General features: G+C 46.5%; 1 protein-coding gene across 1 annotated transcript in view; it reads right to left on the bottom strand.

The window, feature by feature from the left end:
• LOC147104268 (uncharacterized) overlaps positions 1 to 21,149 on the bottom strand; it is a 237,957-nt gene extending 216,808 nt beyond the window's left edge. The window contains exon 1 of the mRNA XM_085961452.1: positions 20,987 to 21,149. The gene's annotated coding sequence lies outside the window, so the exon portion shown is untranslated. The remainder of the gene's footprint in view (positions 1 to 20,986) is intronic.
• Between the last annotated feature and the right edge of the window lie 405 nt (positions 21,150 to 21,554).

Here is a 21,554-nt window from a genome sequence, read left to right as displayed (position 1 = left end):
AGATATGAAGAAACCATTTTTTAAAAACCCCATCACGGTAACAATCTCTTCAATATGGTTCGTTCCAAAAGACTTTAGAAAGTTTGCCGCAGATTCTAAAACAAATTCATAGAGATTTGCAATTCCTTACAGTTGTGTCAATAAGAACTCACCCTTCGCTCACTGCTAAAGATCGGAGTGAAGTGTACTGTAACTGGATGCCAGATTATGTAAAACTCATCGCAAGCTTCACATATTTCTGCAAAGGACTGAACTACATGCCAATGAGAATTCCCACACCAACATTCTCCACTGAGAGGAATAACACAGGATTCATTACCACAACAGCAAATTCCAACAACTCAAGCATGCTCTGGATTTGTCGGGGGGGGGGGGGAGTAATTGAAGCTTCATGGCCAGATTTTATGTCTCCATCTATTAATGTAGATAGTCCTGTGTGCAACAACATTTCAGCCATAATGTACCCCCCCATTGCTGAAGGCTGCAACATTACTATATACTAGCATGCACAGTGATCCTGACAGACTCACTTTACTGATGTACTCTTTTGTAAATACCATGTGTACTAAAGCTGCTTTTGCATTGCAGTTAGGAGAGCGACCCCCTTTCCCTCGCTGTGTTCCATCTTAGAAGCTGATCATCTGTAACACCTTCCAGTTCTGATGAGGGACTCTGCCTGAAACGTCAACATTTTCCCTTTCCTTTCAGCCGAGGCCCGACTTGCTGAATGTTTCCAGCATCCGCAGTATTTCAGTTTTCACTGCTGTAGATTGCTAGCCTTTTATTATATTTAAAATCTCTCTCAAACATGAGTACAATGGGAGCTCAGTGCTGCCCACAACATGCCCACTACCACTACAGGAAATACCCAACATTGGTGAGCAGATAGATCAGTGCATAGCTATGGAAATATGCAACTGAATAAACTGTGGAATTACTGGTGGGCTGAAAGAAAGATTTAACCGTTACTTCACCAATGAGGACAAACACACGGGGGGAGAAATTAGGTGGGGCTGCGCCACCAGTTAGCGCCTAAAGAGGGCACTCAGTGGCTTTAGCGCCACTGGCCACGCCTCCCACGATATTTAGCTGGGGCGCTAATGGCGGAGTTAGCCTGTTACGTTGCGCCGCCACCGATGACGTCATCGGCGTGCGCAGCGCCCCGCTACCGCCCCGATATTTGGCAGCGACCGCCTCTGTAGCGCCGCTCGCTAATCGCGCCCGGTTCACGGGGCCTACCTGTGGCGGCAGTGGCGCAAATTAAGGTGGAGGTGCGGGGCGGCCGTTTTTTTCAGCGGCCGCCTGCCAGCACCTCCGTCCCTGGCCTCCTGTTCTCCCCCCGCGGCATTGCCGGCTGTTTTCTGAGAGCCCTGCACTTCTCCTCGGTGCCGGGCTCTTTTGCCGGCACTCGCGATCGCTCATCGCGCTGGTGCAGGCCCCTCCCCCTTAAGAATGGGAGGAAGGCCTGCAGTACCGCAGCGCGCCATGCCGCAGCGTGTGGCGCTGTGGCACGTTGCGCTGCGATATTCAGTTTCAGCGCCCTAAGAGGGACGCAGAGCGCCTCGAGCCTCGCCCCGTGTCCCTCTTGGGGCGCTCAAGCTGAATTTCCGGCGATCGCAGCGCAAAATCTGGCGCCCAGGCGAGCTTGGCGCCCCGTTTGCGGCTCCACCCAATTTCTCCCCCAGTGCCTCACAACAGCTCATTGTGTTTTTCAGCCAAACTGAACTGCACCCGGTAGATGAGTTTAAATACACGTGCCAAACAATGGAACAAGTCAGTGATGCTCAGACAATAAAGATAGAATCATACTGCATGGCACTGGATCAACTTACCTGATTTAGCAAACAAACACCTCATATCAGTTTTATTTAAACTAATACTCCAAGACAAGGCATTACGATCATCTTCTCTTTGAGAAACCAGACATTTTACATTCAATATATAACCCTCGCCACTGCTCAGTGTTCAGTGATGTGACACTGCATGCCTGGGAGCCCACACTCAGCAACAATGTGTTACATTTCACTGCCCCATCTTTACCAATGTCATGAGACTGTCACGTGTCAAGTGCTTCATGTCCAAAAGTGCCTTAATCTCATACAAGTGCAGCTGTCGGCTCTATTAGAGATATAAAAGCACCATCTTATCTTGTTTGGACACTATCTTGTAAATGCTATAAAGTTCACTGACCTTGCTTCTGCCTGGCACCTATGGGAGAATGGCACCAACTGAGAATAAAAACATGAATGTAAGAAATAGGAGCAGGAGTAGGCCATTTGACCCTTCGAGCCTGCTCCGCCATTCAATAAGATCATGGCTGATCTTCTACCTCAACTCCCTATATCCCTTGATTCCCTTAATATTCAAAAATCTATCGATCTCTGTCTTGAATATACTCAACAACTGAGCCTCCACAGCCCTCTGGGGTAGAGAATTCCAAAGATTCACCACCCTCTGAGTGAAGAAATTTCTCCTCATCTCAGTCCTAAATCGCCGACCCCTTATTCTGAGACTGTGAGCCTTGGTTCTAGACTCCCCAGCCAGGGGAAACATCCTCCCTGCATCACCCCTGTCAAGCCCTGTAAGAATTTTGTATGTTTCAATGAGATCACCTCTCATTCTTCTGAACTCTAGAGAATATAGGCCTAGTCTACTCAATCTGCCCTCATAGGTCAATCCCCCCCATCCCAGGAACCAGAATGTCAATGGGGAGAGTAGTGCTAGGAAATTGGTACAGCGTTAATCTCACGAACTCTGAGCAGTCAGGTGGAAGTGCCTGTAGAATACAGATTCCTATATAATGGTAAAAGTGAAGTAGCAAATGGTGAAAATTTCTTGACTGTGGTTCTGCTTTGTTTGGTCTGTCACATAATAGGGTTTCACTCTGTTTTGAAGGTCCCAGATAAAATGTTGACCTGCCTTTACTCTCAGGTACTGATGGATCTGCTCCGCATTTGCAGTATGTTCTGTATTTTAGATTTCTACAATGGCCTTATCCTCAAGGATTCCCGTGCAATAACCACGTTGTTGTGTATGTACCTTTAAGAGAATAACTGGTCTCAGACTGCAGTACCGGCAATGACCACCCCTGTATAAAAGGCGCTAGTGAGCCTGTGTTTTTAGTTTCACTATGGACTTCCACCAGTAAAGACTTATTTTGTTCACTCCTGCTGTCCTTGTCTCAATTATTCACGGACGTAACACACGTGACAATAAAGAAGTATGCGGCAATGTTTCTAGACGATGATGTATTGGGTTATACTTTAATTTCTTGCATTTGCAATGTTGGAATCATTTTTGGATCTCTCCGACTTAGCCACCAAGTTACAATTACAAATTCTGACAAGTTCAATAAAACTGACAGTTTATGCAGTTGCTATAGCCCATCTAGGCAAGAAAGGGTTACATTCTAGATAAAGTCAGGCTTGTGTTAAAAGGAAGGTGGGCGAAGGTGGAGACAATAACCGAGCTTTGTCCGGTTAGCTCATGTGATCTATGTGCACTACCAGATCTTGGGTCATTTTTTGTTGTTTAAAGCTGGGGTTTAGCAACGGAATACAGCCATCCGTTTCCATGGCAATTTGCCGAGGCGAAGTATCAGGTGCTGGTCCTGTCTCAGCATTGACTGGTTACGCTGACCCACTGCTTATTAGAAATCCAGCCTAAAAACCTGCATCAGCAGGACCAGGAAAATCATTTTTGGCAAAGGAGAAATTGCTCCCACAAAGAAATTCTAGCCATAAAATTCAACCTTTGCTTTCTGCCCACTCTGAAGAAACATTGTATCCACAAACTACAGGCTCTGTAGAAAGAGTTGTCTGAATCTATCTTAATACATTAAAAAGTCGTGTCGCACTATGTAATGCAGGCAATTTTCTGCATCACACAGGCTGCAATTTTGCATTGATAAAACAGCAACAAATCACAACTGAAGAGGTACAGTTGGGGTTAGTCTATACAAAAGCAAAATACTGCAGATGCTGAAAATCTGAAATAAAAACAGAAAATGCTGGAAATACTCAGCAGGTCAGGCAGCACCTGTGAAGAGAGAAACAGAGTTAACATTTCTGGTCGATGACCCATCATCAGAACTGGAAAAAGCTGGAGATGGAACAGGTTTTAAGCAAGTGCAAGGGCAGGGAAAGGGGGGAGGGGAGGTGTTGTGTATGTACTTTTAAGGGGAGAACTACTTTTACAGCTCCTGTATACTGTAGTACCGGCAGTGACCACACCTGTATATAAACCCTGAGGAGGGATCTGTACTGTTAGTTTTCGAGCAACCCTCATCCAGTAAATACCTGTTGATAGTAAATAGACAGAGACTGCCGAGGAACAAACGGACACCATACCTCAAGATTCACAGATTTAACAGCGGCGACGACGAGTGGATTCAAACCTACCTGCAACTCTGTAGAAGAAGGCCGATTCCAGGAATACGGGTGTCGGCCATCCGGAGAAGACTTCAACATCGCAGAGGAGGCTGTGGAGAGCTGGGCTTGGGAAAAAGGCCGAGCAGCGTCGACGGGGTAAGAAAGAGGGTGAAGCGCACAGCGCGCGGCAGGGGTTGAGGACCGAGCGGCCGGAAAAAAAAGGGAGAAAATAAGAGAGGGTGGAGCGCACAGCGCGCAGCCGGTGTTCAGGCCCGAACGGCGTCGGCGAGAGAGGCGAGCAGAGCGCGCAGCCGGTGTTCAGAGGCTGAGCCCCAGCAGAGAAGACCGGTGTTCAGGCCCGAACGGCGTCGGCGAGAGAGGCGCACGGGAGGGGCGAGCAGAGCGCGCAGCCAGTGTTCAGAGGCTGAGCCGCAGTGGAGAAGGGAGAGCGCGGGAGACGCCATTTTTCTTTTGGAGCCGCAGCGGAGAAGAAGGGGAAGCGCGGGGAGACGCCATTTTGAGCCGGCGGAGAAGGGAGAGCGCAGGAGACGCCATTTTTCTTTGCCAGTCTAACCACACCCAGGGATGCAGAAGAGTGGCAGTGTCACAGCGTTCGACAATGAAGTCGAAGATTGGGCGACATATGTAGAACGCATAGAAGTGCACTGCAAGGCGAATGAAGTGCCTGATGCCAGGAAAGCACTGGTATTGTTGAATTCCATGGGTGCAAAAACGTATGGTTTACTGCGAAACCTAGTAACCCCAGAGAAGCCAGTGGAAAAGGATTTTGAAAGCATAGTGGCAATCCTACAGGACCACTTAAACCCCACACCGCTCCTGATAGCAGAAAGATTTAAGTTTCACAAAAGGAACCAGCATAAAGACGAAAGTAATGCTGAGTATCTAACGGAACTGCGCAAGCTATCAAAACACTGCCAGTTTGGAACGGAACTAGCAGATAAGTTAAGGGACAAGTTTGTGTGTGGGCTTCAAAGTGAAGGAACCCAGAAACGGCTTCTATCAGAAAAAGATCTTACGCTGGACAAGGCTTTCAGCATGGCAGTATCACACGAAGCAGCCGCACGGGGCGCTGCAGAGATACAACGGAGACCGCAAGAATATGGCACAAATGAAATGTCATACGGAACAGAAAAGTGCTATCGCTGCGGCAGAACAACACATGACCATAAGGATTGTTGGTTCAAGGACCAAGTGTGCAGACAGTGTGGAAAAGTAGGACACAGAGCAGGAGTCTGCAGGTTGGAAAAGAAAACCAGCAGCAAAATATCTCCACAGGAGAAGTACAAAAAGGTACATAAGGTGACGGAGAGTAGTTCAGACGAACAGGAAAGTGATACAGACTCCGGAAGCAAGGAGCTGGGTTCTCTGGAGCTACATAATGTAACCAAAATGGAGGATCACCAAACTATCTGGGTCACGCTCAAGATAGACGGAGTCCAAGTGAAAATGGAATTGGACACAGGATCAGCCCTAACAGTCATAAACCGAAGGGACTACAAGCGGCAATTCTCACATATACCCTTGAGAGATACAGAGATTGTCTTGAAGACGTACACGGGGACAAAAGTCTACTCCAAAGGAAAAATAAGGGTGAACGTGATATATAACGGCAAGGAAACACCAAAAATGGACATATATGTATTGCCAGATGGAGGACCACCACTACTAGGACGTGAATGGATCCGGAAGATACCATTAGATTGGCGTTCCATACAAGCACTGACGGTAGAGGCCAAAAAGGATGACGACGTCACACCTGGACGACTATCAGAAATGCTAACTGACGCACAAGAAGTGTGCCAGGAGGGACTCGGAACACAAAAAGGCATAACAGCGACAATCAAAATAGAGGAAAATGCGAGCCCAAAGTTTTTGAAGGCCTTATGCGATCCGCCCAGCCGTCGAAGCAGAGCTGGAAGGTTTGGAACGTTCTGGAGTACTGTCCAAAGTGGACTGGAGCGAGTGGGCTACACCCGTCGTTCCTGTAATGAAGAGGTCGTTCCTCGGGCTGGTGAACTACTACCATAAGTTCTTGCCGAATTTGTCTACAGTACTCCACCCACTGAACACCCTACTGCAAACGGGGGTACCATGGAAGTGGAATGACGAAGGTAAACGAGCTTTCCAGAAGTGCAAAGAATTGATCACATCAAAAGAGGTGTTGGCTCATTTCAATCCAGCACTACCAATTCGGTTGGCGTGTGATGCATCACCCTATGGTATTGGAGCGGTGCTGTCGCACAAATTCCCGGACAGCTCGGAGAGGCCAGTAGCCTTTGCGTCTTGGTCACTAACCTCAGCCGAGCGTAGCTACGCCCAGATTGACAAGGAGGCCCTCAGCCTAGTGTGGGGAGTGAAAAAGTTCAACCACTATCTACACGGGCAGAAGTTCACCTTGCTGACTGACCACCAACCACTTGTCTCCATCTTTAATCCAAAGAAGGGCGTTCCGGTGATGACTGCGCAACGGCTACAAAAGGGAGGAAGCACCAGCAGTGGACCCTGTCGAAATATTTTATTCGACTATAATTGAACACTTGCCAGTAACTAACGCGGATATAGAGAAGGAGACCCGAAATGACCCGACACTGTCTCGGGTATATGATTTGACGGTGAAGGGATGGCCAACACATGGCGACTCACTGTTGCCAGCATTCTCATCCAGAAGAGAACAGCTGTCAGTATGCCAGGGGACCTTGATGTGTGGATCCCGAGTGGTAATTCCACCCAAGTTAAGGGAGAAAGTGCTCAATGAGCTTCACGAAGGCCATCTGGGGGGGGTGAAAATGAAAAGCCTTGCTAGGGCTTGTGTGTGGTGGCCGGGGATCGATCAGCAAATCGAGGACCTGACAAAGAGCTGCTCAGGATGCCAGAAGGTCCAAAATGCACCACCACATGCCCCTCTACACCCATGGGAGTGGCCCTCCTCTCCATGGCAACCAGGAACGATATGCACACGGCAGGGGCCACTAATGTACACAGTGGATGTTTGGGGAGAACATTGTGAGGCGCCATGTCGACCAGATCCTAGAGTCACAGGAACGAGTCAACCCCATGTCTCGCGTACCTGGTGATGAACCAACCGACGACAGGGGGCCAGAATTGCCTCCGCACCAAGAGCAAGACACTCAGGAAAGGCGCTATCCAGAAAGGATCAGGAAGCTGCCCCAAAGACTGAATTTATAAATGGACTATTTTCAGTTAATGTTGCATGTTAAAAGTGTTAATTGTAATTAGTTGATATTTAATTGTTAAATGAATGTTATGGTACTGTTAATCTAAAAGGGGAGGAATTGTTGTGTATGTACTTTTAAGGGGAGAACTACTTTTACAGCTCCTGTATACTGTAGTACCGGCAGTGACCACACCTGTATATAAACCGAGTAGGGATCTGTACTGTTAGTTTTCGAGCAACCCTCATCCAGTAAACACCTGTTGATTGTTCCTCTGCAGTCTCTGTCTATTTACTAACGGACACCATACCTCAAGATTCACAGATTTAACAGGAGGAAAGAACAAAAAGGGAAGGTCTTTTTGTTGCCTCACAGCGCCAGGGACCCAGGTTCGAATCTGGCCTCGGGTGACTGTGTGTGGAGTTTGCACATTCTCCCCGTGTTTGCGTGGGTTTTCTCCGGGTGCTCCGGTTTCCTCCCACAGTCCAAAGATGTGTGGGTTAGGTTGATTGGCTATGATAAATTGACCCTTAGTGTTAGGGGGATTAAATACGTGGGGTTACGGGGATAGAGTGGGATATGTGTTGGTGTAGGAGTTACGGGGATCGGGTGGGATATGTGTCGGTGCAGGCTCGATGGGCCGAAATGGCCTCTATCTGCACTGTGGGGTTTCTGTGTGTGTGTGTCTGTGAAAGGATGGAAGGCAGGAGAGATTAAAAGACAAAAGGGATGATGGTGCAAGGCAAAAGGAGATGGTAATGGGACAAGTTAAGAAATAAAAGATGAATCTAGAGGAGGTGTAAATGGGAATGGCAGAATCATCAACAGCTGCCATATGAAAAAAAAATAGGGGCCGAGGTTATGGTCTGAAATTGTTGAACTTGATGTTTAGTCTAGAAGATTGTAAAGTGCCTTATCGAAAGATGAGGTGCTGTTCCTCGAGTTGGGCTTCGTTGGAACAGTGTAAGAGGCCAAGGACGGAGAGGTCAGAGTGGGAGTGGAGCGGAGAATTAAAGTGACAGGCGACCGGAAGCTCGGGGTCATGCTTATGGACTGAACGGAGGTGTACCGCAAAGTGGTCACCCAATCTGTGTTTGGTCTCCCCAGTGTAGAGGAGCCCGCATCGTGAGCAGCGAATACAGTATACTAATTGGAAGAAGTACAAGTAAATTGCTGTTTCATCTGGAAGGAGTGTTTGGGGCCCTAGACAGTGTGAAAGGAGGAAGTAAAAGGGCAGGTGTTGCATCTCCTTCGCTTGCACGGGAAGGTGCTGTGGGAAGGGGAAGGGGTGTTCAAGGTGATTGAGGCGTTGACCAGGGTGTTGCGGAGGGAGCGGTCCCTTCGGAAAGCTGAAAGGGGAGGGGAGGGGGAAGATGTGTTTGGTGATGGGATCATGCTGGAGGTGGCGGAAATGGTGAAGGATAATACGTTGAATGTGGAGGCTGGTGGGGTGAAAGTTAAGGACAAGGGGAATCCTATTGTGGTTCTGGGAGGGAGGGGAAGGGGTGAGAGAAGCGGGATATAGAACAGACACGGTCGAGGGCCACGTCAACCATGGTAGAAGGGAATCCTCAGTTGAGGAAAAAGGCCTATCGGAAGCACTAGTATGGAAGGTGGCATCGTCAGAGCAGATACGATGGAGACGGAGATACTGGAAGAATGGAATAGATGCCTTACAAGAAGCAGGGTGGGAGGAAGTGTAGTCCAGGTAACTGTGGGAGTCAGTGGGCTTATAGTGAATGTTTGTCAATAGCCTATCCCCAGAAATGGAGACAGTGAAGTCGAGGAAGGGAAGGGAAGAGTCGGAGATGGACCATGTGAAGGTGAAGGAAGGGTGGAAATTGGAAGCAAAGTGAATGAAATTTTCTAGTTCAGGGTGAGAGTAGGAAACAACACCGATACAGTCATCAATGTACCAGAAAAAAAGAGGTGAGGGAGGGGACCTGAGCAGGGGTTAGTCCATGTTAGGTTTAGGGTTACGGTTGGGAGCAGGATTAGGGTCCACATTACAGAGAGGTTTATGGCCAGGTTTAGGTTTAGTCCATGTTCGAGTTAAGGTCTGCATTAGAAGTTAGGATGAGGGTTAGGGTTCACCAACCTACAGTCATGGTGACGGTCAGAGATGGGGTCAGTTTAGGACTGAATTTGGTTCCACGCTCGCGTTAGGCACATGACTAGGTTAGCGTTGGGGTGTGTTTTAGGGTTAGGGTGACAGGGGATGCATTTGTTTTAGGTTTTGGTTTGAGTAGGGTGAAGATCAGTTAGGATTGTGGTTAGGTTTAGGTTAGCCACATTGGGGTTAATCCACTTTAGTATTAGGGTTAGTCCTACCACAGAACAAAGCACGCTTTTTAATAAATGCCAGTCTTTATTTAACATAAAACTTGCTAAAGGGGAAGCTGAAAAAGAACTAGGATATTAGCTGACTTATCACTCACCATGTTTAAACAGTGCAAGAGGTTAATGTTAAGTCTGTGTGTTCCAGTTGTATTAAGATTAATTACTGACACAGACTACAAGAATAAAGTTCAACAGGTCTTTACTAGTTGGAGGTCAGGACTATACTAAATACAATATCACTACACAGTACTTATATACCGGTGGTCACCACCGGTATTATGTATACAGCAGCCAGAGAAAGTAGTACATCTCTTAAGGTGGAACAGGCTTAAGTTCTCTTAAGGTGGAACAGGTTACATACACCACAGTTAATGAACAAAACAAAACAAATACGATGCTGGGTTACTGACAAAATGCCAGACTGAATTTCTACAATCCACATCTGAGTTACTGCATCAAGTTCTGTCTGCCACAGTATAAGGGGGCATCCAAGCCCGAGAGGCAGTAAAAAGAAGTGCTACAAGAAACAATTTGATAAGCCAAGATTCTTGAGCTTCCAGAGAGGGGTTTCAGAAGGTCCTTATAGAGTTTTGCGAACATACGAACAATGACGGACAGGATAAGACCTACTGGTCCATCCAGCCTGTCCCAATCTCCGAGCCACGTAATCTCCTGGAAGAGGTGAAAAAAGAGATAAAAATCCAGGCCAATTAGAGGAGAAAAAAAACTGGAAAATTCCTCGCCAACCTCCACTTAGGCAATCCAAACGGGTCCAGGATGTCACATTGGCCCTGATTTACGTTGCACCATACCTACCTCTTGTACAAGGTGATCTCCGCCCCAACCAGAAACAGGCCCAGCTCTCACTTGAAGGAGTAAAGTGAGTCAGCATTCACCTCGTGAGATGGTAACAGAAACTTCAGGTCAGACGTCAGGAAATCTCTCTTTACATAGAGGACAGTCAACAGCTGGAATGGATTAGCGGGAAAAGTGGTTGAGGGCAGGACACTGGGGGTCATGTAAGAGCGAGCTTGGTGCTGCAGTGGGAATACTGTAGGGTTGGTCTTGTGGGCGGATGAGGTCAAAACAGGGTGAAGGTCATTTCTCGTTTAAAATCTCTCATGAAACTGCTAAAGCTTCTACAAATCCACTGACTAACATCCACAGTCAGCGTTTTGTACAACAGCACAAAATGCCTCGTGACAATCTTTCCAAAAGAAGAAGCAGCTTCAAATTACAATAGCGCCAATTTAAAAAATTTAATCATCTGCAATTTGGAAAAGCAGCAACTGTACGTACACTTCTCAGGCCGAAAGCGCAGGTGAGAGCCCTGCCCATCACCCATTGCCAAATCTGCTCTGTAAACCGGCCACAGGAAGGTGACCAGCGGCGGGAGGGCTGAACTCGCCCAATAAATCTACTGGCTGTGGAGAAGCCCCTTGGTTCCATTTAGGGGGGGGGGGGGGAAGCGGTTTTCTTGCCCATTCTGAACAGTGAGTTTCTCCTCTAGAGAGAGAGAAAGCACTGCCTCACTCCAGGGTTTGTTCATTTAGCCGTGTTCCAGGTCATCACTCTCCCCCTGAAAGCAAGAGAGGCTGCGACGAGAAAACAAAGGAACTTCGAGCAGTGATAGAAACACAAAGCAGAACAATAGAAATTGTGGCACTACTGCTGCTTTGTGTTACACCCAGTAACCAACCTCACTCACACTTTCATCTCAGTTCCAGTGAGCAAAGGTGGGCTTGAGTTGATTTTACCAGGATTGATGGAATCACTGATGGTTATTCCAAATCATCAGAGGCACAAAGATATTGTTTAAGAGTTTTTAACGAGAGCTAGGTATTAGTTAATCGACAGGTAACTGATGCAGATTGTGTGCCATACAGCCTCAATGGTTAACATACAGACCCTTCAATACCAGCCAGCATTTTCAATGCCGTTCATTAAGCACTATTTTTCATTGTAATCAAAATTACATTTCAAGAAATTAACTGCAACAATTTCCAACTTTAAACATATCTGAAGAAAATAAAGCCTTCTATAAGCATTGTGTATTTAACTCATCGCTGTGTTATTTCAGTTCCCCACTGACCTTTGCTGGAACACTAGTTTACTTGGGGAAACATGTCCTGATTGTACACTGGTGGACTGCCCACACCTTCCTCATTAATGGAGAAGCTAATAAGCCATCACCTAGGATACAGCTCCCTCATTACTGAACCACGACACACATGTCTTGCTGTAACATACAACTCCCCCAGCCTCACTATAACTGCGACTCTGCTTACAGTCCCAGTTCTTCCCATTAGGTTCTCATCCCAATGTCACTGTGTCCTTTGAATGAGGGTGATGGGATGGTCCTTGCCAGAGATTTTCCACAACTAGGAGATGCAATCATTTACAGGACAGCAGGACACTGTCAACTTCTCCTCTACTGGAGACAAGACAGTTTGCCCAGACACGCTCCACGTGGTCAAAAGGGAAAGGGAAGAGATGGTCACCGAAACATCCTCACTGACTATAAATCTTTATAAATCACTGGTTAGACCTCAGCTAGAGTATTGTGTCCAATTCTGGGCACCGCACTTGAGAAAGGATGTCAAGGCCTTGGAGAGGGTGCAGGGATTTACCAGAATGGTACCAGGAATGAGGGAATTTAGTTACGTGGAGAACTGGAGAAGCTGGGATTGTTCTTGGAGCAAAGAAGGATAAGGGGAGATTTAACAGAGGTGTTCAAAATGATGAGGGGTTTTGATAGAATACATAGGGAGAAACTGTTTCCACTGGCAGGAGGGTCGGTAACCAGAGGACACAGATTTAAAATAATTGACAAATAAACCGGGTGGGGGGGAGGTGGTGATGAGGAGTGATTCTCTTTTAAACTCAGCGAGTTATGATGATCTGAAATGCATTGCCCGAAATGGTGGTGGAAGCAGATTCAATAGTAACTTTCAAAAAGGGAATTGGATATAGACTTGAAAAGGTAAAATTTGCAGGGCTATGGGGAACAAGCAGGGGAGTGGGACCAATGGGTAATTGTTTCAGAGAGCTGGCACAGGCACGATGGGCCGACGGCCTCCTTCTGTGCTGCATGATTCTACAATTCTATGACTAGGTTGAGGTCAGGGTGGTGTGTGGATCTCGGAAAGTGGTGTCTGGGGACTGGCCTGGATCTTATTAAGTTTTGGTTATGTTAAGTACTTAAAATTCCCCTCCCCATAAAAACACAAACTAAAATTATAAAAAATCTCAGCTCCTGTCGGGCAGCAATATAAAGTATGCTTTAGATCACACAGTCCTGGACTTCTAACACCAACTCTGAACATAAAAAGTACAAAGTAAAGCACAACACTGTTGTATGTTTGACTTGAGCAAACCTTCTCTCCTCCTGTTATTAAGGTCTCTCCTCTCGTACCATACACAATCCCCTCAGTTGAGGGGCAGACTGCCAACCACCCTCAGGCCTCACTATATCACTGTCTATACAGCTGCTTGTAGTGACATCCCTAATCCTCCCTACTCCCCTCCCTCCTCGAAAGAAACGCCTGCCTACACAAACATACTTAGCAAACCAAGTCCATTTTTGCTGTTAATTATAACTTGGGTGTTCGTGAATCCACAAAAACAATGTGTTTCCCAGTCTCCCTGTTGTGGTTTAGGACACCAGCCAAACCCCACGATTAGATTACAGTAACTCAATCCTAGATATCTATTATTCTATATAGAACCCATCTGAATACCTCAGTTAGGCTCTAACCTGTGACTCACTCTCAAGACTCCTCAATGCAATCAGTTCCAAGGGTCCAGTATGGTCTGCCTAACCAGTTATGACTGCAGGACACCTAATGTCTCCCAATCCTAGATGGGAGCAGTGGGGTCGCAGCAAGCTCACTATATACTCCAAGAACCACAGAGAGACTGCAACAAAAAAATCTCCAGCCAGGAGTTTATCCAGTACAGGTACGCCTAATGCACAATCTTTAGCCCAACCTGGGAGAAGCAGTCAGATAGCAGCACTGGTGCACATGCTGCTGGCTCCTTTGTCACCCCTGCTTGGAGGGATTTGTCTTTTTACAATTATTAAACCGATTTAATTAAATTTCCAAGACATGTGTGACGAGGACTAGATGACCTGATGAATGCGGTTATTCATTATGTGTAGCAATTTAGGTATGAAATGTCTCAGAGCAGAGTTTGATCAGCGATACCAATCATCATCACACTGATCGCCTAGATTCAGTTGCCAGAGATTGCCCCATTGTTTCTGGTGTGAGCTCCCTCTTATCGTCACCTCTCAGCACAGCTATGTGCAATCTCTTTGCAGACAAATGGAATAAAATACAGCTTCTACAAATAAAGCCCAAAACATAAGTGTGAAGTCAGCACTTCCTCGCAGGTGTTTTGGCCTTCATCTTCCTCCTTCACAGAATTTAAAATGCTTCAATCACATCACAAGATATGACCGACCAACACAATCATACCAAGGATTCCTAACATGTAGGCTGTCCTCTGGTGCAATGATACAACACCCCTCACTTAATGGAAAACACCTCAGGACATGTCACAAATTGGAAAATTAAAAAATGGGAAAGTTATGTGGGGAATAGAAGAATCACAAACCCACCCCACCCCCCGCCCCACCCCCAGGCCCCCATCATGTACAAAATAATCCCCTCACAATCAGCAATAATCCGAGAACAAGTGCAAGTTAAATACATAAATATTTACCACAGAAAAACGCGCTCACAGCACATGGTTTCACTTATTCAAATATCATCCTCCAGAAGTTTTACAATACAAAGATCAGTTAATCCTATGAGAACTGAATGACGTCATTTGCAACTTCAAAAGGAAACAGAAAAAGACAACTGGAAAATCATTCCATGAATCAATTTGGCTGAATAATATATGCATCTAAATTAACCACACAAAATGATGTACAGCATATTCTCAGTTCAGTAAAACGGAACTTTTTAAACCCTTCCAGCAGGACTCAATTGAAGACTTCTCGCCGTCCAGTAACTTTAGCAAGTTTGTAAACAGAGAAGCGCCAGGAGACAGTCAGGCGATGTTGTAATGGTGTCCCTGATCTCATTGGCTGCTATACCCCAGAGTTACCAAGTATGGCAAGTATGGGTTGGCAAACTGAAACACAGCTTCATGGGCACAGGCTCAACTAGATCATCAAAAGAAGATGCCAATCAGCAGTAGAGACTCGCCAATCTCCCAGTGGAGGGGAAAAAATCTTCAGAGTACCTGTGTATTAACTCTCTTTCCCATCCATCCAAAGGCCAGAGATTTTATGCTTCCCCATTCACTGCCACATAATATTTACCTTCCCCATTCACTGCCACATAATATTTACCTTCCCCATAATATTTACCAGTCAGCCAAACTGCAGTTATAAGTTGGGAGCGCTAGCTTCAGTTTCTACAGTCAACGCATTACTCAAGGCTCCTCGGCGTAGCTGAAGTGCTAAGAAGCACTTGGTGTGTAAGTGAAACCACCCAAGTTCCTCAGCACGTGAGGCTTCAGCTGAGCGAAAGCTGTCTAGCCAACAATATCCAGGATTGCGGTCTACGAGTTCTACGGAGAAACTGTATTGTAAATCAGAATGCTGCCCCAGGCCATTAGAACATAAGAACATAAGAAATAGGAGCAGGAATAGGCCACTTGGCCCCTCGAGCCTACTCCACCATTCAATAAGATCATGGCTGATCTTGGGCTCAAAGCCACTTCCCGGCCCGCTCCCCATAACCCTTCACTCCCTTATCTTGCAAAAATCTGCCTATCTCCACCTTAAATATATTTAATGACCCAGCCTCCACAGCTCTCTGGGGCAGAGAATTCCACAGATTTACAACCCTCTGAGAAGAAATTCCTCCTCATCTCAGTTCTAAAAGGGTGACCCTTTATTCTGAAACTATGCCCGAGTTCTAGATTTCCCCATGAGGGGAAACATCCTCTCTGCATCTACCTTGTCAAGCCTCCTCAGTATCTTATATGTTTCAATAAGATCACTTCTCATTCTTCTAAATTCCAATAAGTATAGGCCCAACCTGCTCAACCTTTCTTCATTAGTCAACCCCCTCATCTCTGGAATTAACCTAGTGAATCGTCTCTGAACTGCCTCCAATGCAAGTATATCCTTTTCCTTCACCAGAAATAACATCTCGATGACAACAAGGTTCATAATACTGCCATGGGGCCATTTGTGACCCAACTCCCCTGCATGAAGGTCCCTCGGAAGGCTTGTTGCTGCATGGGTATCAGATCTCTATCTGTGGCCTGCCCAGTTGCCGGATATTGGATGAACTGGGATTCAGTGCTCTTCTCTCTCCTTTTCTTGCATTCCAACAGAAGCAGGCAAGGGTATGGTTTCAGGAGGCATTCTCTGCCTGGACTCCACTTGGCAGCTGTTCACAGTGGCATGATTGAAATGACTCCATGGTGCAACATTGCTGACAGTAACCCACAGGCAGGACGCTGGTTGGGACGGTGACCCTCAACAACAACAACTTGCATTTATATAGCGCCTTTAACATAGTAAAATGTCCCAAGGTGCTTCACAGAAGCATTATCAAACAAAATTTGACACCGAGCCACATAAGGAGACATTAGGACAGGTGACAGAACGCTTGGTCAAAGAGTTAAGTTCTAATAAAGCGTCTTAAGTAAGAGAGAGGTAGCAATGCAGAGGGGTTTAGGGAGGGAATTCCAGAGCTTAGAGCCGAGGCAGCTGAAGGCACGGCCACCAATGGTGGAGCGGTTAAAATAGAGGATGCGCAAAAGGCCAGAACTGAAGGAGCGCAGAGATCTCAGCGTGTTATAGGGCTGGAGGAGGTTACAGAGATAGGGAGGGGCGAGGCCATTGAGGGATTTGAAAATAAGAATGAGAATTTTTATATCGAGGCGTTGCCAGATCGGGAGCCAATGTAGATCAGCAAGCACAGGGGTGATAGGCGAACAGGTCTTGGCGCGAGTTAGGACACGGGCACAGAGTTTTGGATGAGTTCAAGTTTACGAAGGGTGGAAGACGGGAGGCCGGCCAGGAGTGCGTTGGAATAGTCGAGTCTGGAAGTAACAAAGGCATGGATGAGAGTTTCAGCAGCAGATGAGCTGAGGCAGAGGCGGAGTCGGGCAGAGGTGGAAGTAGGCGGTCTTGGTGATGGACCGGATATGTCTTGGAAGCTCATCTCAGGGTCAAATAGGACGCCAACAGTCTGGTAATGCTATCCTACAGTTTCATTCTAAGCTACGGTGTCTTATGAAGGCTCCTCAATTAATGTGGGTCACCTCCACAGCCCTGTGAAACTTCCTGTAATCTTGAATATACATCAGAACATCTTTAGTAGTTAGTCGCCACGGTGCAAAAACAAACAAAAAGGAGCTCTGCTGCACTCAAGTTTCCAACAGTGCACCAGATACAAAACAGGAAAATGAAAACTGGAAAGCTGGAAACACCCAATTCTATTGTCATATGTTGCTGAAGAAAAGTGTTGCATTACTTACATTAAAAACTCCCAGCCGGTGTACAACTTTTTCTACAAAACTCCTTCCCCCTTCACCTCCAGGTGACCATGCGAGACCCCTCATTTTGAGCACTCGGGCCAATGTTCTTGTAATCAGGGTATCAGGACACTTCAGGACCACCAAGAACCCCTGAATGATCCCCCCATCTGAGAGGACAGACTGCCCTAGCCTTCAACCAATGCTGCTCTACAGCTGGCTGCTAGGACGTGCATGTGAGCCCCGTGCAGTGGCCTCTCTCTCCCAACTCCCTTGCCCTGCCCGACAAGTGGGCCCGGCCTTGACCCGGTAATACGATACAGCTGAGACCGAGAACTCCCCATGCGTGCAATTACCAGGGAGTTTGAACTTGCGCTCTGTAACAAAGTGCAGGAAGGGCTGAAGTATGCCACCCACCCACAAAAAGTGAGTGATGTAGCAAAAAAGAAAGTAGTACGGCACATTCCTGTTGAAGACCAACAAGACACGAGTCCATGCCCATGATTTCCCCCGGTGGCAAGATCCCCACTTTGACCAGGTCATCAGTAGAAGGCACTAACAGACACTGACGCTTCACCACAGGCGGCTAGGATTTGACACGAGAGGCACAAAGAACAAATTTATTTCACACTGACTGGTAAAATCCACCAGGGAAACCTCCCGTAACAACAGAGAATAACACAAGTGTTTCCACAACAGTTTCTGTGCCACTTTCAGGCATGATAGTCGATGGAGATATTTATGAACCACGCTTGCTGCTACAACTGGCTGATTTCACACCAACTGATCCATTTCTTTTCCTATTTCTCCTTTAAAAGAACCCATAGAGACACAGGGATTACCTTGCGTGTATAGCGTGGTGAAACACCAGAAAACACCCACAAGTAAAAAAACGCCCCCGTAATGAAGGAGGAGCAGCAGAACTTCCTATCTTTCCTCATTTGCCACATATATGACTACCTACGGAAAAAATGTTGTTCAGCCAGGTCCTTGTGATGCACACAAGAAGTATTCTTAATTATTTGATGGACTATCAAAGACCAAGTCCATCAGATCCACAGCTGCCACTGCACAAATCACGGAATATAATGCAATTAAAGTGTCAGATTCAATTATATTTCCATTCTGCTTTCTCTGCCCTTTTTACAGGTCTTCCTGCTCCTCAATTTGGTGGAGGAGGCCAGTCAGTAACCAATAGTCCTCAGCAACTGGACACAGGAAACATACACATGACCTAGGGTCAACCCCCAACCCCCATTCAGCACCATCTCAAAACAGAATAGATGAAATCAGGAATCCATCACTTGACAGGACTGTGGATTCTTCAATGGCCGGAGCAGAAGACCGCATCTTCAGATAAAACGATTAATAAAAGCTCAACAAAGCAAACAAGACTGAAGGAATATTAAAAATTACAGATTAATTGTTCTGCCTAGAGCTTGTAATATTCCTACAGACACTGTATACGCCGAACACCCATCCTGCTAAGTGGCAAAGTAGGATTGTTACTTTTATAATTTCACTGAACTATCTGAATGCTTTAAATCGACACATTATTCCCACTTGCGGATAAGCTACACATTACATGAGACTGTGTAGGTGGGCTGGTACAACTGTTATCAGTCCCAGTTACACAGAATCCGTGTAGGTGAAGTGATACAGCTGTTTTAGGTCTCAGTGGTTACAGCTGCAGTCCATGCAAGACAGATGCTACAGCTGTTATCAATCTCCGTTACCGATAGCAACAAGTAAATGGCAGTAATAATTTTTTTTTACCTGCTACTCTTCTGTCCCCTCTTCCTTTTCTGGAGGCATTGACTCTTTGCAGAGGTATGCTGGCCCTCTCGTACCTTGCCATGTGACCATCCTTTATGTGAAAGTCTAGAGTGGCTATTTGACTACAGGAGCATCACAGCTAACCTGATCCTGTGCTCACTCTACATCCACATGTAGAAGTGTCCAGGAGGGATCACCATCAAAAGATGGCACCCTGGCTGATTTTTCCCCACCTAACTCAGAGGTCAATTGTAGTGCTCCTTTCACACCCTTGTTAACTCCTAAGTTAACTCATGACAAACTCAGGATCAAACTTTGGCCATCTTGGTTTGCATGACTCAGTTAATCAGTCCCAAGACTTTTTTGTGGCGCAGAATAAAATGCACTGTCTGATGTCCTGTTAGGATTAGATAACTTTATACAACTTTCAGCAAAACACACGCAGCAGCCTTTTACAAGGCTGTAACACAGAGGAGTACAGACCACCCCATAAATCACAAGACCATTAACCCACCCCCAACACAAACACTTCACAAGGGGAGTAAACCCCTTCCAGTCACTGGAACACAATGGATTTGAAGCATGACCATATTAAATTAGTGGCTTCATCTAACAATTGGACACTCAGTCGAGGGAGTTACCCTGGATAAAAAGAGAAACAAAACACAGGACCTCATAGAGGCCAATGTGACAGGATATTAAGAAAAAGCCACACAAAGGCAGTGAGTCTCCCCTTAAAAAAAATCTCCCTTGTCTAATCCACAAATCTCAAAATCCAGTGAAAACAATGCATCTAACCCCCAGCAGGATTTTCAGAATACACTGCTTCAGCTTTCAATGGGAAAAGTTACAATACAAGATCCCGCTTCTCCCACACCATGAGAAAATACATTTTAATGAAATAAACTCATACAAAATGTTTAATACTATGAAAAACAGAGGCGTTTCAAAACTATTACAATGCATTTTCGGATTATGGACAGATTGCCTACAGGCCCTACAGCTAAACCTACAATCTGCTCCAAGTCCCAGAACAATGCACAGTGGAGTGATTATTGTATCTTCAGTGGGGGAGGGAAGAGAGAGAGAGGGAGGGAGAGGGAGAGGGAGAGAGCGAGAAGCCCTGTTTCAGACACACTGCTGATTGATCTCAATTTATTGAACAACCACCAGGGTTATCTATACCTTTATAAAATCCAAAAGTGGGCGAATACTGTCTTTAAAAACACTCCAAGCAGATTGCGTGAACCGATTTCTTGTTCACAATATGACAGGCTGCAGTCAGTTTCTTTCTGGCTTTGTGTGAAACGCAAACCCAACACAACACAAAAGGAAAGAACATCATTTTAAAAAGAACAAAAAAAAAGTTTCTCGCTGCCGATGACTCACTGGTCACTCCGTTTCTCTGCCCCTTTAGATTCACTCTGACAGTGCGGGGGGATCAAACCCCTCCGTGGTCGGGGGTGGCAGAGGTCCTGCTGGGGCGGGGAAGGCGAGATCGCCTGGCCCCAAGGCTGGGGCAGTCCCTGGGAAACTCACCGACCTGCAGACACAGAGCCCGTGGACTGCTCCAGCATGCGGAGTAAATACAAACATCCCCCACACACACACCAGCTTGCAAACACCAAGTTCTCCGCATTACATCCCCAAAAAGATGTTTCCAAACAAATTTCACTTCCTTGAAAGCTCTCGGGACAATGAAAATCAAGGAATGTCCAAACCCAGCGTCCTCATATTCAAACACAACGTTGTCCCTGTGATCAAATCTTTCTCTTTACCGTCATTGTCTTTCTTTACCTGAGAAACGTGGCGCTTCCCCTGGTCTGCAACCTCCTCAGTGCCTTCCTCCAGCTTCCACCATTTCCACCTGCCTAAGTCTGACCCTTCACCTCCTCCCAGAGTGGCCAAACCTGGGACAACCTACTCTGCTGGAGTAAATCCAAGAGAGGAGGGCCATGGACAAGCCGTCATCTCCCAATCCAAAACAAACAATTTAAAAAATCCACAGCTGCAGACACAACATACTCTGCTGGAACAGTTCAGAATTACAACCATGGCCACAACGAACTCAGTCCAAACCAACAACCTGCTAACAGGAGGAACTGAGAAGTTACCACAAACAACATCACACTCTAGTGGGAAAACTGAGAATTACATCAGACAGCAGCAGAGTTAATAGCATGAGCAAACTGGGATTGACACGTAGACAGGACTGCCACCTTTTGTCAAACCAAATGTTGGGCACCCGGTGTGGCAGGGTGGGGTGGAGCGGGCAGATCGGAGGACCTCCGTGTTGGACTGCTCCTGGGCCTGGCCAAGGTGGCCATTAACAGGTCCGGGCAGCGGGCGGTCGAGAGGGTCATTT

Source organism: Somniosus microcephalus, chromosome 19, assembly GCF_052327205.1.
Source record: "Somniosus microcephalus isolate GS21.2 chromosome 19, FLI_Smic_1.0, whole genome shotgun sequence".
Classification (NCBI taxonomy): domain Eukaryota; kingdom Metazoa; phylum Chordata; class Chondrichthyes; order Squaliformes; family Somniosidae; genus Somniosus; species Somniosus microcephalus.
Note: the sequence above shows the minus strand (reverse complement) of the source record. Positions and strands in the feature narration are given on the sequence as shown.